Raw genomic sequence first — 12,984 nt, 5'->3', positions numbered from 1 at the left:
GAAGAAAGAAAGAAAGAAAGAAAGAAAGAAAGAAAGAAAGAAAGAAAGAAAGAAAGAAAGAAAGAAAGAAAGAAAGAAAGAAAGAAAGAAAGAAAGAGAGAGAAGAGAGAGAGAGAGAGAGGGAGGAAGGAAGGAAGGAAGGAAGGAAGGAAGGAAGGAAGGAAGGAAGGAAGGAAGGAAAGAAGGAAGGAAAGAAGGAAGGAAGGAAGGAAGGAAGGAAGGAAAAAAGAAACTTCGCTGACTACCAGAAATACTCAGATAGCAAACTCCATCAGTGTCTGACAGTATCCATGAGCTCATTTATGCTTTCCCTAGAGTTTCCCCAGTCACTAATGGAGTTCGTATTAACCTTTCTTTCTGGTCATTTTATGATTTTTATGCCAACTTCTACATTTATTATAGATTCTATTTTAGTCTTAGAGATTAAATTTTCATCACCAAAAAATGAGAATAACCTTACAGCTATCTAAGGTATAGGCTATGAAATTAATTTCCTCATACTGTTCGGAAAATACACCCCTGGGTTGTTAAGAGAAACTCCAGCTCCATCCAAATGTATTGTTTAACTGGGATTCTTCAGTCATCATCTACTGTTGACTTGATAGTCACTCCTCTTCTTATTTGACCACAACCAATTAAACACCAGTGTTTCTCAACTCTTCAACTAAGAGCAACTTTTACTCCTATTTCTGTGCACACAGGTTTGTCAAAACAATGTTGCCCAAATCGGCCTTGACAGCACTAACTCGCCCTCCTGTGGACAGAGATCCAATGTTCACCATAAGGACTTCATTCTTACATAGCTTTTGCACCTTTGCTTCTTGTCTCCTGCAGTGCATACATCTAGAAGGCGTCTCAGCAAGAAATAGGAGATTTCCAGTTCTGTAAAGATCTCAGGTAGTGCTCCAACTGCACCAAGTACAGCCCCACCATTCTGGTAGTCCAGCACAAAATAGGGTCAATTTTTGTTCCATCACCAATAAGACCCCCTGAAGCAGCACACTGAAGATCATTATGTTCCTCAAAAAAGTGATACAGTTTTGGAAAAGCTTGGTTTACCAATGAGTTTTCCTTCACTATCTCTGGGAACAATACCAGGTCTGACTTCAATCTCCTGGCCCACCTTTAATACTCCTTCTAGAATACTATAACCAGCTACACACACTTAAGGTCATAACTTCACAGCCCAGCTTGTAGACATCAGAGGATCTAATAACAATAAGTTGGGGTTCTGAACAGAAGTGTCTTGGAGGTACCAGAATTTTCTTTACTAGGCACTCACAGACAACCTCGATAGTGTATTTCAGCTGAGCAGAAATGGAAGTGATGGGAGCCCTTTCTGTACCAATGCATGGATCTATCCATTTGTTCTGTAGCCTGACTTTCTTTTACCAAATCAATTTTATTTTATAGAATCAAAACATGCTTCCCCTTCATGATTTCTATAGTAGCCAGGTGCTCAGAGGTCTGAGGCCGTGGACAAGATTCATCACCAGCTATCAACAGGAGAGCTGCCTCCATCCCTGCACCGTTCAGCAGAGTAGCCATCAACGTATCGTGGCCAGGACAGTCAGCGAAAGAAACATGTCTGACTCATTTGAAGCTCCCTTTAGTCCCAGGAAAGTCCGTAGGAAACTCCTCTGGTGTACTGCTACGCAGGATCTGTACCATTCTGGCCGAGGACAACTTGGGACATCAACGTTAGAAATCGTAGCATGAGCATAACCAAATTTGACTAGAAAGTTTTTTTTCTAATCCGTTTTTGAACCTGACTGCGTGAACTCCAGAAATAGCTTTTAAAACTGTGGGTTTTGCATGAGCTACATGACCAGTTGTACTGATATTAATAGTGGCCTGTCTGCGGATGAATTCATGGGAAAGTGGAGTCAATCTGGTAACATCCGAAGTGGTGAGATCGGAGACCAGCAGTGGATGTAATGGCTGGACTCCCATGTAGTTGACCACAGTTCAAGTCCCAGACCCGGTAGCTTAAACTCACGCCAGGCGCATGTGCGTGCGTGCCCAAGATCCCAAGAGGAGAATGGAGGAGAAGGGATTGTGGCATGGCCATACCCCTGGGGGTGATTTCTTGCTTTCTGTCTCTCTGTCTGTCTGTCTGGTAAGTGCACGCACCCTATAGCAAAAACCTCAACAACAACAACAACAACAACAACAAAAAAGTGGTGAGATCCTGGTGAGAAAGATGAGGCTGGCCCAGAGTCACTCCAGCTTTCCCCCTGCCATCTTGCCTATAGAGCCATTGTGTGATTCTTAAAATACGTTTAAAAAATGTTTTTTTCAATTTCACAGCAACCCCATAGACCCATATCAGTAATTTCCTCTGTGTGGCTTTTCTCACAGTTGCTAGGCACTTGCCAATAAACCTCATGAAGCACTTTGCCAGATGCACAGACAAGCTCTCATGATCATGTCTGGAAAATGACCCTGTTCCAAGTACTATCAGACAGCTATTACACCAGCCATTGCCAGTGACAGAAGAGTCCTAGACAATACTTATTTAGACTAGTTCACCATAGTCAGACTGATTCTGCACAGGCTGGGATAAAATCCTTCACTTCCATGAAGTTTTATGAGCCCAGGAATTTTTCTGATGAACTGCTTGGAGCTTTGGGAGGCTCTAGGAAGTAAATAACAATAAATGGGGAAACCTTGTTCAAATCAAGTGAGAGGGGTTAGAAAGAATGGAACCCAGCACAAAGTCAACTGTAATGGTGGCTTCAGGGTCACTAGGTCCAGCCTATCTGAGATCATTTGTATTGAGTAGAAGTGGTTTCCATCTAATTACTTTTGTGATGCACACATAAGAAACACACTGAGGAGCCAGCAGGTGGTGTAGTGGTTAAGGCACTGGACTCCCACATGGCCAACCATGGTTTGAGTCCTGGACCCATTTGCTTGAAGCTCATGCTGGGTGCGTGTGTGTGCCTGACCAAGATCCCAAGAGGAGAGTGAAGGACAAGAGACTGTGGCATGGCCACCTTCCCAGGGGGTGATTTCTTGCTTCCTGTCTTGCTGTCTCCCTCTGTCTCTCCAGAGAGTTCATGAGTCCTATATCAAAAATCTCTCTAAAAAAGGAAAGAAAGAAAGAAAGAAAGAAAGAAAGAAAGAAAGAAAGAAAGAAAGAAAGAAAGAAAGAAAGAAAGAAAGAAAGAAAGAAGAAAGAAAGAAAGAAAGAAAGAAAGAAAGAAAGAAAGAAAGAAAGAAAGAAAGGAAGGAAGGAAGGAAGGAAGGAAGGAAGGAAGGAAGGAAGAAAGAAAGAAATTGATTTGTCAGTCAATATTTTGTGACTAGGGTCATATCAAGTAAGACGTCAGAGCTTGCAGGGGTTCTAGAGGCTCACCAGTATCTTCATTTTACAAAGGACTGAATGTAGTCCCAGGGAGCCCAAGTGACTTGCCTACTTAAAGTAAAATCAAAAAGTCATTAGCAGGATGCTGATAGCTATCAGGGGATTGGGAAGGGTTCTTCTGGGCTCTTCCCCCTACCTCCAGCATGTTGACCTTAACCTGGTGTGATGTGGGAGTTGGACATGTCTTACCTGCATGCCAAACAGCCAAATGGCAGACACTCAGACTGGAAACAGTGACCATGGCAACATTTCTAAACATATATCTGGAGGAGGCACTGTGATTCTTTGATTAGAGGTTGGATGAGGAAAAGCATCTGTTCATACATGTTTAAAGAGCTAAGCGGTGTGTCTTCTTCCCATACAAAGACAAGAATAAAGAGCATGGAGGTAGAGTCTCTTTTACTTCTAGGTAGACCCTTCAGACAACACAGGGGAAAAGCAAAGTGTTGATTCCATTCTCTTACCAACAATCAGCACCGAAGACTTTCATGACCAAATGTGTGGGGACTTCCCCCCACATCCATCGAGCCATCAGTTCTGTGGAAAACACAGTCCTCTACCGTAATTTGGCTCAGACACCATCTACCAGGAGAGACTGTGGGGTGCACAGGTTGCAGGCTCAGCTCCAGTGTCGATCACAAACCCCAGGTTGTTTTAACGGGGCTTTTGACCAACTGGCTAGACCTTGGAGTTCTCACCATCTCTTTCTTGGGTTTGTACATTTGTTAGAGCAGCTCATGGAACTCAAGGAAATGCTTCTTGACATTTAGTCTATGAAATTACAGAAAATAGAGTAATGGGGGGGGGGGAGGTACACACATTTACTTATTAGATACATGTGAAAACAGAGCCATACAAAATGTGACTCAGGCTGGCTCCATGGCGTCGTAGTTATGAGGCAGGAGAAAGCTAGAGAATGGAAGCTGGAAAGGGGGCTGGAGGTCCACCAATGTGGCCATATAGAAAAAAAAGATCTGGGCAGAAAATGCCCCACCCAAAGTAATGCAGGCGGAGAGTCCCAGTGGGGGTGTCTAGCTAATTAAGCCCTGCTTGGTAGAGCCAATGAGTGAAATCGGTGGGCCCAGCCACATTTGATAGAGCCACCATGAGATGGGAACAATCAGTGGGCCCAGTCAATGATCCACTGACATGGCTTAGATTTAAAAACGTATAAGTCTTGGAGCCAGCAGGTGGTTAAGGCACTGGACTCTCAGATGATCGACTGCGGTACAAGTCCCAGACCTGGCGGTTTACTTCTCACTTTCCATCTCTCTCTCTGTTTCTCTCTGATGAGCACATGTACCCTATAACAAATTTTAAAATACTAATGATACTTTTTAAAAATATTTTAAATAGCTCTTTTTAAAATAAAATTATAAACCTCGTAGAATCTAACTGCCTAGGCTTTTAAGCCATTCTCTCTCCGCTCGGGCCATTCCCAGCTCTCAGAGTGTACTTTTACTTTTAATTAATAAATTATCCTTTGTTTTTTTCTGTCACTTTTCACTGAGAGTTTTGTGGCAAATAACTTATTCCCTTTTCCCTTCTAGGTAGTGAGCATGTTAATGGGGGTTGTAGGGTATAAACACTTTCTCTGAGAGTTCGAAAACTGAGGCAATGTAATAAATTGACAATGGCAGATTGACAAGAGAAAAGGCATGCAAATTTATTATATGCTCTGGGGCATCTCCTGGAAGAAAAGCAGTGTCCCCGGATGCCTCAGCCATATCTTTTATAGGGATTACCCTTCGGATATTTGGATATTGTTTCCTATCTTGGGCTCTGCTGGAGGGGAGGCCTTGAGTACCCTTGGCAGGAGGGAAGGAAGGAGTAAATGGCAGACCGGGTCTGGCAGGTCCTGGTAAGAGGAGACATGCCCCAGTGGGGAAATGCTTGGTTCACAGGAAGATTTCCTGTGAAAGGAGGGACGAAAGGGAGGCCTCTCGCTCTTACTGCAGATGGCTGAATGGCCCAGATGCTGTAGAAGAGCACCTGGCATGCTGTCTCAGGACCACCTTAATCACCCCACCCTAAAATCCTTTCCTTTGAAAGTTCCTAGCCCCTACCCTTCAGAACAAAGCAGCTCTCCACATCTGCCTCTTTCCTCCCTTGGAAAGCGAATGAACCTTTTCCATCCACTTTCTCACTGAGTCTGTAAATTCTTTCACAGCCCAGACACAGATCAGCCTAACACCCAGTAGATCACGAAACTGATATACTGTCATCATACAGGGGGCAGGAGGGGTGTAAGCAATTGGGGGGGAACTAAAGGATTGGGGTGGGGTGAGGAGGAGTGTTGTGGGAGGGGGGTGAACAGGCATGACCTGGGACAAAGTAGTCGGGGCGTGCGTGACCTACAGTCTCCTTTCCCGTGATGTTAGATTCCTCTTCCCTGGTGGATGGGAGTCCCTTGGAGAGAATTCATAACAACTGAGTTTTTTTGGAAGACCTGTCTTTAGGCAGATAAGGGAAATTCAAAGAAAACTCCTCCCTGTATTTGCTGTTTCCCAGGCAACTTCATTTTTTTAGAGGTTTTTGCTACAGGGCACATGCGCTCGCCAGACAGACAGAGAGAGACAGAGAGACAGAAAGCAAGAAGTCACCCCCCAGGGGGGATGGTCATGCCGCAATCCCTTCTCCTCCATTCTCCTCTCAGGATCTTGGGCATGCATGCACATGTGCCCGGCGTGAGTTTTAAGCCACCAGATCCGGGACACAAATCGCGGTCGACTATGTGGGAGTCCAGCGACATAGCCATTACGCTAACTGCTGGTCCCCAGGCAACTTCATTTTGAAGACCTAAGCAACATACTTTGGAGTGGAATTCCCTGAACTTCTTCAGGGCTTACTTTATGACAGGTGTTGTCCTAAGGACTTGACAAGTATTAATATTTACTCATAATAACACATAAGATAGGCACTGTGATTATCCCCATTTTACAAATGAGGAAACTGAGACGCAGAGAGATTATGGTACTCTCTATGTATCTATCTATACAAATCTAGATAGACAGATATAAATAGATATATTTATTAATATGTGCAGATGGTCTAAGTAGTAATTTATGTGTTTAGCATATAGGCACTCCTCACTTAATGGCCCAAGTTCCTAACACTTGGTCATTATCAACTTGGTTGATAAGTGAGGAGCTTAAAGGCAGATGTTTTATGGTGTGACACAGAAACATAAGGTTTGTATTTTTCTTTTTTTTCTTTTTTATCTGAGGGATAATTTTGCTATAGTATGGATGCCCTTGCCAGAGAGAGACAGAAAGTGAGAAATCACACACACACACACACACACACCCAAGAGGCATGGCCATGCCACAATCCCTTCTCCTTCATTTTCCTCTCAGGGTTTTGGACATGCAAGCATACGTGCCTGGCATGAGTTTTAAGACTCCAAATTCAGGACTTGAGCCATGCTCAGCCATACGGGAGTCCAGCGACATAAGCATTACACCATCTGCGTGTCCCAAGGTTTGTATTTTTCAATAGAGAGCATGCAACAACACAAGAATAATGTCATTCCACCCATACTAAAGCATACATTAGGTAAGCACCAGAAAGCACAGGATATACAACACTGTAATATAAATCTGGCGTAGTCATTACTATTTATTCCGAAAAATGAAATTAAAAAGTCTAAAGGAAACTCCAACTTAATAACTTTTTATTTTTAGGGGTTTTAGCCTCAGTGTGCAAATGCTCGGCTAAGAGAGAGAGATACACAGACAATGAGAGGAAAAGTGAGAAATCACTCTTCTGGGGGATGGCCAAGCCACAATCCCTTCTCCTCTATTCTCCTCCTGGGATCTTGGGCACGCACACACATGTACCCAGTGTGACTTTCAAGTCACTACATCTAGGACTTGAACCACAGTCGGCTCTGTGGGAGTCTAGCAACATAATTGCTATGACATCTACTGGCCTCTTTTAAAAAAAAAATTTTTTTTAAGAGGTTTTCGCTCGCCAGAGAAAGTACGAGGCAGAGACAGTGAGAGGGAGAGTGAGAAATCACCTCCCAGGAATATGATCATGCACAATCCCTTACCCTCCATTCTCCAAGGATCTTGGGTATCCATGCATACACTTATGGTGTGATTTGCAGACTATCAGGTCCAGGACATGAACTGGGATTGGCCATGTGAAAATCCAGCAATGTAACCACTATACCATCTGCTGGCCCCAGCTTTGTTTTCATTTGCATCTCTTACATATTATAGAACATTAAAATATAATCAGCAAAAATTATAAGATGGTATACCCCCAAAACTGATGTTTGTTCATAAAAAAGACATTCAGATAAGTATTTCAGTCATTGGCTCCTTCAAAGTACGGTACTGGTTAGCGGTCACTACATGAGCAAATGCTTTGAGCAAATACTTCTTGTAGTGAATACTAAGCAGTTGTGGGGACAGGACAAAGATGGAGAAAGGGGATTCCTGAGACTCACACAGGACTGAGAAAGGCGATTCCCTGCCCTGAAGAATTGGTGTTAAGCTGAAGAGGTCATTAAACAGGTAGGTCATTAAGTGAGGAGTGGCAGTATAACCCAAAGTACTGTTCTAATGTTTGGAACTTCTTTAAAAAAATTTGCCAGGCGGTCCTTGTAAGCACCAGAAAGCACAGGATATACAACACGGTAATATAAATCTGGTGTAGTCGTTACTATTTATTCCAAATAATGAAATAAAAAAGTCTAAAGGAAACTCCAACTTAATAACTTTTTATTTTTAGGGGTTTTAGCCTCAGTTTCAGTGTGCACATGCTCGGCTAAGAGAGAAAGATACAGAGAGAGAAAGAGAGAGAGAGAGAAGGACAGGAAGAAAGCAACCCCCATGAGATGTGTTCATGCTGTAATGCTTTTTTTAAAAAAAAATTATTTAACTTTATTTATTTATTCTGTTTTGTTTTGTTTTGTTTTGTTTTGTTTTTGGAGAGGTTTTTGCTATAGGGCGTGTGTGCTCACCAGACAGACAGACAGAGACATAGAGACAGAAAGCGAGAAATCACCCCCCAGGGGGGATGGTCATGCCGCAATCCCTTCTCCTCCGTTCTCCTCTCGGGATCTTGGGCACGCACGCACACGCGCCTGGCGTGAGTTCTAAGCCACCGGGTTCGAGACACGAACCGCGGTAGACTACGTGGGAATCCAGCAACGTAGCCATTACACTAACTGCTGGGTTTTATTTTTTTTTCTTTGATTTGACTATAGAGTGAGAGAGAGAGGAAGAGAGAGAGAGTGAGAGGGAAGTTAAGAAAGCAAGCTACCAGATCTGGGTCTCAGCTATGTGGGAGTCAAGCACCCTCAACCACCACTCCACCCACCAGCCCCAGTAATCCCCTCTTCATTTCTCCACCCTGTTGGGATTTGGGGCACACATTCACACACACCAGACCACACTGTCAGAGCCAGCTTCCTCAGCTACCAGGCCATGGATTGGCCCTGTTTGAGATTTCTTTCAGGTGATTTTTAGAGAGGAGGATAGTCCCAATACTGGCCTTTAAAAAAACAGAGGCTGCCAGAAGCCAGCAGGTGATACAGTGGCCAAGGTGCTAGACTCCCACATAGTCAATGGTAGTTCGAGTCCCAGACTCTGTGTCTTGAAACTCACGCCAGGGGCATGTGCACACATGCCCAGAATCCTGAGAGGAGAATAGAAGAGAAGGGACTGCAGTGTCACCGTCCCCCCTGGGGAGTGATTTCCCACTCTCTCTCTCTCTGTCTCTCTGTTTCTCTAGCGAGCACACATGCCCTATAGCAAAAATCTCTATTAAAAAAAAATATAGAAGCTGCCAATGGCCTGCTAATTTTGTTTGGATAGATGTTAAAGTTCACCTACACCCAGGGGCCAGCCAGTGGTGTAGAGGTTAAAGCGGCTGGATTGCACACGGCCAACTTTGCAGCTTGGGCCCAGGCTTGAAAATCATGTTGCACGCATGTGTGTGCGTATCCAAAATCCCGAGAAGAAAAGGGATTGTAGTGTGGATATCCTCCCCTGGGAAAGTGATTTTTCACTTTTCCTGTCTCTGTCTCTAATGAGTCCACACGTCTTATAGCAAAAACTGAAAAGTAGATAAAGTTCACCTACACACAGGCGGACTTTTGGGGAAATCTGAGTGTCTGTCTACTTTTAAGTCCTCATGTTTTTGTTTTTGTTTTGTTTTGTTTTAAGAATCATTTTATTTAACTTTATTAATTATTATTATTATTTTATTTTCCAGTTTTATCAGAGAGAGAGAGTTAGAAAGCAAGCCTCCAGGTCCAGGACTCGAACCGTGGTCAGCTATGTGGGAGTCTAGCACCTTTAACCACCATGCCACCTGCCAGCATCTTCATGCTGATGAAAAATAAGAACACAGCTTCACACGCACTCTTTATACTAAGTCTCAGTGAGAACTCCCAATAGTTTTGGAAACTTAGCTAGAATATACTTCAGATAAAAGAATAATCCATAAGTCATTTCCAAAATCTTATTTCAACTCATGGGAACTGTATAATGCCAATGATTCCTTTTTCCCTCAGATAATGATTAATATCCTTATATTACTTACTTTATAACCTGTCTGGTTCTAAAAAGAATTTGAGCAACACTAGGTTCATATTTAAATACCCTTCACTCTCTTGACTGTACTTGTTAAATATTTAGGAATTCAGTAATAAATCAATTATGAATCATTTTATCCATGATGCACGAGGGAAAAAAAAACTATAGTTATTTACAGAGTTATCGCCACTGCAATTCAAATGAAAAGGTAAAACAATGACTTCGTAGAAGAAATGAATTTTCATACTACCTTTTATATAAATGGACTGACCCATATGAATCAATAACTTGATGTGTCTTTTCTTTTGATAATTCTCTGAACACTTCAAACACTAAACATAATCAAGGTGATTTCCTTGGTGTTAACTCATCAGCTCTAAAACGAATACTATTGATAAAACAAAAAGCCATTTGAGTACGTTTCCAGCACCTTCACCACTGCATGTATCACATGCATACAAGCAAAGGAGAAGCAGCTCAATCCAGCTTGATAAATGACAGAAAAACCGGTTCTTATGTAAGAGGCCATGCACACCTCACCCAATTACATAATTAAGCATATTTGGCAGGAGAAGCCTGGCAAGACTGGAATGCCCTGTTTGTTTGTAAGTGTCTCAGCAGAAGTACGGATGGGAAAAAATATCAAAGGACATCAATGTGATGTAATCAACAAACTTGGAGCTATCTGTTAAGGGACCATGTCTGAATAAACAACCCACCCATTTCCATGGCTGGCTCTGCTAGAGAAGACCGTCCTCTCCTATCATTCTCCTGTCTTTTTCCTTTTAAAGCCATTTTTCGAGAGGGAATCTTTTTTTATTGCCTCTCCTTCCTTGCCCTCTGCAGTTGAGAGGCTTTCACTCCCAAATCAAAGACTAAAGGTGTTTCTTTTTCAAACAGCATATCTAATTGGCCATTTATGACTCTTCATCACCCCTGATGCCTTAACAACTGGTCTATAGGCTGATGAGGGAATATTCCAGCAAAGTTCTTTCCTGTGTTTTGGGAGAGTGAAGAGACTCAGAGTAGGTATACATTCCAAGATCAATTACCTTCAGCATGCCTGGGTCTACTCTCTTTAGCTACCTCCAGCCCTATTTTTTTCCCACAGCAACATTTATTTTTATACCAATTTGAAACATCTCCTCCCCTTGATGTAAGTAGCATGTGATAATATAAATGACTCATGTCATTTCACAGGCCAGGGTACAATGAAGGAAAGATTTAGTTACTTAAATATACTGTGTTAATTGTCATCTTCAAAGGTATTAGGTTTAAATTACTGGTACGTAGAATGCTTTTCGAGATGCAGGAAATCTCAGATCTACTTTCCATTAGAGTGAAGAAGCATAACAAGATAGATTTATTGTAAATGGGAGAGCTGCAAGTCCCTCCCCAAGATAATGGGTCACACAAGAGCCAAAGCAACATCTCTGAAGGGAATGTAGAAATATTGTGTGGGCGCCACTCATCACAGATGCCCACTGCTCTCCAAAGACTATGAATGATGTTCAAAAATGAGACCTTCAGGGACCAGCAGTTGGCATAATGGCTATGTTGCTGGACTCCTATGTAGTCAATCGCAGTTCGAGTTCCAGACCCGGTGGCTTAAACTCATACCAGGCACGTGTGCGTGCATGCCCAAGATCCTGAGAGGAGAATGGAGGAGAAGGGATTGTGGCATGGCCATCCCCCCTGGGGATGATTTCTCACTTTCTATCTCTCTGTCCCTGTCTTTCTGGCAAGTGCACGTGCCCTATAGCAAAAATGAGACCTTCAGAGCAATGAAATACAACAGCATACATGGTCACCTATTTTTATAAAGGGTTTTTTTTTTTTTCAGAGTAATGTTATTTTCTAAGAATTATTTATTTAATTTATTATTATTATTATTATATTTTACTTTGCTATAGGTGCTCACCAGAGAGAATCGGAGAGAGAGAGAAAGTGAGAAAGCAAGCCACAAGGTCCAGGACTCGATCCATGGTTGGCCATGTGGGAGTTCAGCCTCTTAACCACCACGCAACCTGCTGGCCTCTCAGAGGATTATTATTCCAAATAAAAACAAACATCTCAAGAAGACATTCTCTTCTTAAGGTCATTCAGGTAAGTTATTGCCACACTCGGGATTATAAAGCATATACTGCCAGTAAATTAAGCACCATTGAAGCGAAAAGGTGCCAGTTGTCTGCTACATTTACTCGATTTCAATTCCTGCTCAATTTAAGTTACCAACCACTCCAAAATACATACGGGGTCACTGGAAAAGTCATGATGCATTTTTGCATAGAAAAACAGAAAAATACATCCTGACTTTACCAACGACCCAATACATTTACTTACTGGTTTTCTTGGTTCTGTCTAAAGTGTCTAGTTGCATTTCTTAGCCATTTAGGTTTGTCTTAAGCATCAAACAGACTTTCTCTTGCCTCCTCAGAGTTCAGGAAGAAGTAGATTATCACTTCCACTGAGTCTGACTGTAGTTGGGAACATGGGTAAGGAAGTGCCACATGCAGGATGACCCAGAACTTCCGCTGCTCGTTTGCAGGTACAGCCTTGGTCCCTCAGCAGGTGTGTTTTTCTCTCAGCCTCTTTTGTGCACCCTTACCCATGACCTCACGGTTAATGCTCTTGGAATCCTGGATCCAGTATTTGGACTGAAGGTACTTCTGGTGTTAGAAAATTCTTCCCCAGTTTGACTTCCAATGTTCATGCTTCAAGGATTTACCACCCACTAGAATGACTGACAGAAGGTACATCTGTTTCTTTCAGGAGAAACGATATCCTCAACAAAAGAATGCCATTTGCCCAGATGGCCCTTAAAATAAAATCAACATAATTCACCACCAACGAATGGTCTTACGTTAACTCATCAGAATTGTATGCAATACCTACTGCCCAGTACAGGTCAGGTTGCAGATCTCAGTTCAGCTCACTTTACCAAGGGTTCAATCACACAGATAGTTATTTATATGTTTCTAAGCTGAAAGAATGTATACCAAATTTTTAGTAGCCGTTTTATTTGGCTGGTAGATTACACATAGTATTTATTTTTTATATTTT

The 12,984-nt window shown here is 42.5% G+C and overlaps 1 pseudogene; it reads right to left on the bottom strand.

Moving 5' to 3' along the window:
- Positions 1-555: 555 nt before the first annotated feature.
- LOC102500332 (eukaryotic translation initiation factor 2 subunit 3-like) lies at positions 556-10,688 on the bottom strand (annotated as a pseudogene).
- Positions 10,689-12,984: the final 2,296 nt, after the last annotated feature.

This window comes from Tupaia chinensis, unplaced genomic scaffold, assembly GCF_000334495.1.
Source record: "Tupaia chinensis unplaced genomic scaffold, TupChi_1.0 Scaffold000001_1, whole genome shotgun sequence".
NCBI lineage: Eukaryota > Metazoa > Chordata > Mammalia > Scandentia > Tupaiidae > Tupaia > Tupaia belangeri.
The sequence above is the reverse complement of the archived record's forward strand: the minus strand, read 5'-3'. Positions and strand labels throughout refer to the sequence as shown.